Source organism: Narcine bancroftii, chromosome 3 (genome assembly GCF_036971445.1).
Source record: "Narcine bancroftii isolate sNarBan1 chromosome 3, sNarBan1.hap1, whole genome shotgun sequence".
NCBI classification, from domain to species: domain Eukaryota; kingdom Metazoa; phylum Chordata; class Chondrichthyes; order Torpediniformes; family Narcinidae; genus Narcine; species Narcine bancroftii.
In genome coordinates, this window is record NC_091471.1 from 199,891,032 (window position 1) to 199,896,725 (window position 5,694).

Genomic DNA, 5,694 nt, shown 5'->3' on the forward strand with positions numbered 1-5,694 from the left:
TCCTTTGTTCTCAATTTTTGTCTCGAGCGAAATCTGTGAAGGTACTTCTGTTTCTCACAACCAGAAAGCCATGGTTCCTAAGTTGACTAGAAATAGTGATAATCATTTGCCATTCTATCAGAGACAATCATTCATGAATGGATCATTTAAAATGTAAAACAGCTGGAGCAGGAGGTCAAGTAAATTACATTTTATGAGGCAATATACAATCCTTTGAGGTACTATAGCCAACAGGAGGAACGCATGTTTTAAGGTCTGGGAATTTGAAAAGTTTCCCACGCTGCTTTCTCCTATTTCACAACTGACCGCAGATGTAAAAAAATACATTGCACAGGAGGAGTCCATCTGTCCATCATGCCTATATAAACTCGATTAAAAAGCTAGTCAATTAGTCCCATTAACTCACCCATAATCCAAGCACTCAAGTTTGGTCCTCAGGAATGAACAACACCCCATCTTTCACTTTCAACAATCCAAGGGTATGAACAATTAAGTTTCCAATTTCAGATAACCCACTTCCTCCTTGACAAAGGAAGTCAAGAACAATATCAAGACCAAGGAGGGGAAGTAGAATATCGCAAAGAGGAATGGGAAGCTCGAGGATTGGGAAACCTTCAATCAGCAACAGAAGATAACTAAGAAAGCTATACGGGAGGAAAAAATGAGGTATGAGAGTAAACTAGCTATATATACTAGAGCGCGTCGGATGTCCCCCAAAGTTCCTCAATATGATTATCCAACTGCACGAAAACCAACAAGGTCGGGTCAGATACAGCAATGAGCTCTCTGAACCCTTCTCCATTAACAATGGCGTGAAGCAAGGCTGTGTTCTCGCACCAACCCTCTTTTCAATCTTCTTCAGCATGATGCTGAACCAAGCCATGAAAGACCCCAACAATGAAGACGCTGTTTACATCCGGTACCGCACGGATGGCAGTCTCTTCAATCTGAGGCGCCTGCAAGCTCACACCAAGACACAAGAGAAACTTGTCCGTGAACTACTCTTTGCAGATGATGCCGCTTTAGTTGCCCATTCAGAGCCAGCTCTTCAGCGCTTGACGTCCTGCTTTGCGGAAACTGCCAAAATGTTTGGCCTGGAAGTCAGCCTGAAGAAAACTGAGGTCCTCCATCAGCCAGCTCCCCACCATGACTACCATCCCCCCCACATCTCCATCGGGCACACAAAACTCAAAACGGTCAGCCAGTTTACCTATCTCGGCTGCACCATTTCATCAGATGCAAGGATCGACAATGAGATAGACAACAGACTCGCCAAGGCAAATAGCGCCTTTCGAAGACTACACAAAAGAGTCTGGAAAAACAACCAACTGAAAAACCTCACAAAGATAAGCGTATACAGAGCCGTTGTCATACCCACACTCCTGTTCGGCTCCGAATCATGGGTCATCTACCGGCACCACCTACGGCTCCTAGAACGCTTCCACCAGCGTTGTCTCCGCTCTATCCTCAACATCCATTGGAGCGCTTACACCCCTAACGTTGAAGTACTCGAGATGGCAGAGGTCGACAGCATCGAGTCCACGCTGCTGAAGATCCAGCTGCGCTGGATGGGTCACGTCTCCAGAATGGAGGACCATCGCCTTCCCAAGATCGTGTTATATGGCGAGCTCTCCACTGGCCATCGTGACAGAGGTGCACCAAAGAAAAGGTACAAGGACTGCCTAAAGAAATCTCTTGGTGCCTGCCACATTGACCACCGCCAGTGGGCTGATAACGCCTCAAACCGTGCATCTTGGCGCCTCACAGTTTGGCGGGCAGCAACCTCCTTTGAAGAAGACCGCAGAGCCCACCTCACTGACAAAAGGCAAAGGAGGAAAAACCCAACACCCAACCCCAACCAACCAATTTTCCCTTGCAACCGCTGCAATCGTGTCTGCCTGTCCCGCATCGGACTTGTCAGCCACAAACGAGCCTGCAGCTGACGTGGACTTTTTACCCCCTCCATAAATCTTCGTCCGCGAAGCCAAGCCAAAGAGAATATAAAAGGATATAGTAAAAGTTTATTTAGGTATGTAAAGAGGAAAAACTTAGTTAGGACATAAATTGGGCCCTTAAAAACAGAAACAGGCAAAATTATTATGGAGTAGATACTTTGGATCTATCTTCAGCAGGGAAGATACAAGTAAAGGTCAGATAGGGGATAGCAGTCCTATGGTATCGAAGGAATTGATAGAAATTCCAACAGTAATGGAGGAATTGCTGTCAATCCAGATTCGGAAGCATGTGGTCTTGAATAGATTGAATGGTCTGAAGGATGATATGTCCCCAGGGCCTGATGGACTGCATCCCAGGGTGCATTGGGAGGTTGCTCTTGAAATTGTGGATGCTTTGGTCGACATTTTCCAATGTTCTATAGAATCAGGAGAGCTGCCTGTGGATTGGAGGGTGGCTAATGCTGTGCCACTTTTTAAGAAGGGAGGAAGGGAGAGAAAGGGCAATTACAGGCCAGTTAGCCTGATGTCAGTAGTGGGGAAGTTATTAGAATCGATTATAACAGAACACTTAGACAGAAATAATAGCATCATTACAAGTCAGCATGGATTTCTAAAGAGAAAATCATGCTTGGTTAATCTTCTGAAATTTTTCGAGGATGTGATGAGGAAGGTGGACAGGGGAAAGCCAGTAGATGTGGTGTACTGGACTTTCAGAAGGCTTTTGATAAGGTCCCACACAGGAATTAGTAGCCAAAATCAGGGAGCATGGTATTGGAGGCTAGGGCACTGACATGGACAGAAAATTGGTTGACAGACTGGAAACAAAGATTTAGGATTAATGGGTCACTTTCGGGATGGCAGAATGTGTCAAGTGGGGTCCCGCAGGGTCCTCAATTGTTTGCCATATATATTAATGATTTAGATAATGGGATTATAAATAACATAAGCAAATTTGCAGATGACATGAAACTGGGTGGCAGTATGAAGTGTGCGGAGGATGTTAGGAAAATTCCAGAGGACTTGAACAGGTTGGGTGAGTTGGCGGATGCATGGAAGATGCAGTTTAATATAGATAAATGTGAGATTATCCACTTTGATGGCAGGAACAGGAAGGCAGATTATTATTTAAATGGAGTCAAATTAGGGAGTGGAGTAGATGCACTTGTACATAGTCACTGAAAGCTAGCATGCAGGTTCAATAAACTGTGAAAAAGGCAAATGGCATGTTAGCCTTCACAAAAGGGGAATAGAGATGTCCTTCTGCAGTTGTACAGAGCCCTGGTGAGACCTCACCTGGAGTTCTTGTGCCCAGTTCTGGTCTCCTAATTAAGGAAGGACATTCTCGCTACTGAGAGAGTGCAGTGTAGATTCACAAGGTTAGTTCCCGGGATGAAGGGATTGATGTATGCCAAAAGGTTGGATAAACCTGGATTGTTTGTGTTAGAATTTAGAAAGATGATTGAGGCATATGATTATTAAGGGATTAGACATGATAAAAACTGATTATATGTTCCCAATGTATAGTTTTAGAAATATAGGGTAGGTCCTTTAGGACAGAGATAAGAAAAGATTTTTTTTACCCAGAGAGTTGTTGGTCTGTGGAATGCTTTGCTGCAGAGGGTGGTAGAGGCAGGTTCTCTGGATAATTTCAAGAGGGAGTTAAATAAGTTTCTTGTGGATAGGGGAATTAAGGGTTATGGGGAAAAGGCAGGGACAAGGTACTGATAGTGGAAGATCAGCCATGATCTAAATGAACAGTTGTCTACTTGATGGGCTGAATGGCCTACTCCAGCACCTATTTTCTATTGACCTGTGTTCTTTTCCTAACCCTTCCTGTCCTCTTAGGCTCCCTCTCTCATTTCACATTTCCATCTGTCCATCACTCACACATCTATCCACTTGGCTTCCTTCTTCCCTGGCCTGTCCTCCCTAACCTTCTCTCCATCTGGTTCCATCTGCTCATCAGTCCTCTCTTATCAAGTTCCACATCATTTTCTGCCTCTCCACTCTTTGGTTTCAGCATTGCATTTTTTTGTTTTCCCTGTCTGTTTCTATCTCTAAGCTCTCACTCCCACTTCTGGCTTCACCTGCTCATCATCACCTTTTCGACCTAACAATCATCAGGCTCTGTCACCCTTTTCCCACACCTCCTTGGCTATATTCTCCATATACTCTCAGTTCTGATTCAAGGCCTTGACCCAAAGCATTATCCACCCTGTTGTCTCCACACATCCGTTAAATTACTCTGACAGTTTGCTTTTTGCTGCAGGGTTTCAGGATCTACAGTCTTATGTTCTTCCTTGCTAAACTTAGATCTCTTAACAAAGAGAAATATCTCCATTCCTAAGAATAGGGAACCATTACATTTTCAAAGGATTCAAATGTAAGAAATTGTGGGAGAATCCATAAGGATCCAAATGCCTCCTCAGACCTCCACGAATAGTTTACTTTTTCAGATAGTTTGGCTGGCACATTTCCCCGATACATTTTGCATGCTAAAGTCAGGAAAAATTCTGGTAGTTTATCCCCTGGTATCGAACCTTGATTGATTCAGATATACCAGGCAGAGGGACATTGCATTGCTGCCATATATAGGTATTTGAACCTGTTTTCTGACACATTTCCACCAGAGAAATAGGCAAAGAACAATCGTACACATGCAATCTATTCAGCTCCAAATATTTGTTTATTGAACATGAAAAATTAATCTTCTGACTGGATTTTATGAATGCTTTGAGTTCTGCTCTGACATTTTATACATAGTTTTTAGATGAGGAAGGAAAGGAGAAAAAAAGCAGGAGGGATTGGTTAAAAGCTGCCAAAAGGCAAAAGGTTTGATTAATTTTCCCATCAAAAATACATAGATGTTGAATTAGGTTCATTCTCAGGCAATTGCAATATTTTAAATGCCATATTTATTTTATTGCATTTTTATGTGGCGTAATAATTTTATTCTGGCATTCCAAATCTCAATGTATTCATTATAGAATATTAAGAACATACATACATTGCACAGGAAATATACGAGCATATCCATGAATAAATTGAAATATACATCTTTCTTAAAATTGTCTACATTTTCGATATGATAAAACCAGAAAATAATACTATTTGTGTTTTATCATGTGTATTTTATGTGTGTGGACAGTCCACCTTTTGCCCTAATTTTATTAGTGCAAGTATATTGCAAATTGATCTTTGAATATTTATGGCTATATTCAAGTAGAGTTATTTCAGAGCTCAGAGATCTGGTAAAATAGAGAACCCAATGACATGAGTAACCAAAGTGACTGATAACAGGTCTAATAGTTTGTCCAAATGGGTATCAGAGATGTAGAAGCATGCATTTATAGTCAGACATCCTTGTGTGGCAGCCACCTGAATGCATCATTGAGATAGAAGGGAAAGCTAAAAAATATGGTTTTTTTGGAGGCGAAACAATGAATTTGGAAAATATAATACATCAAGTAATGGAAAATTGTCAAGTAGACAGAGAAAAATAAACATGAGTTGAGTTGCTATAGGGTAATGCATTTGAATCCTATTTTGTGGTGTACATTATTGATATCATTGCCAAGATAATTATTCCTTGTTAATCTGATCATTCACGTTTAACACTTTTGCTGATGCTTTTCTGCAACCTTGAGATTTAAAATTAATCCATCAGGGCTGAATGTTCTTTAAAAAATGGTCCTTGAAGAAGCTGAGTTTGATAACAATGAACAAGATTTGCAAATTT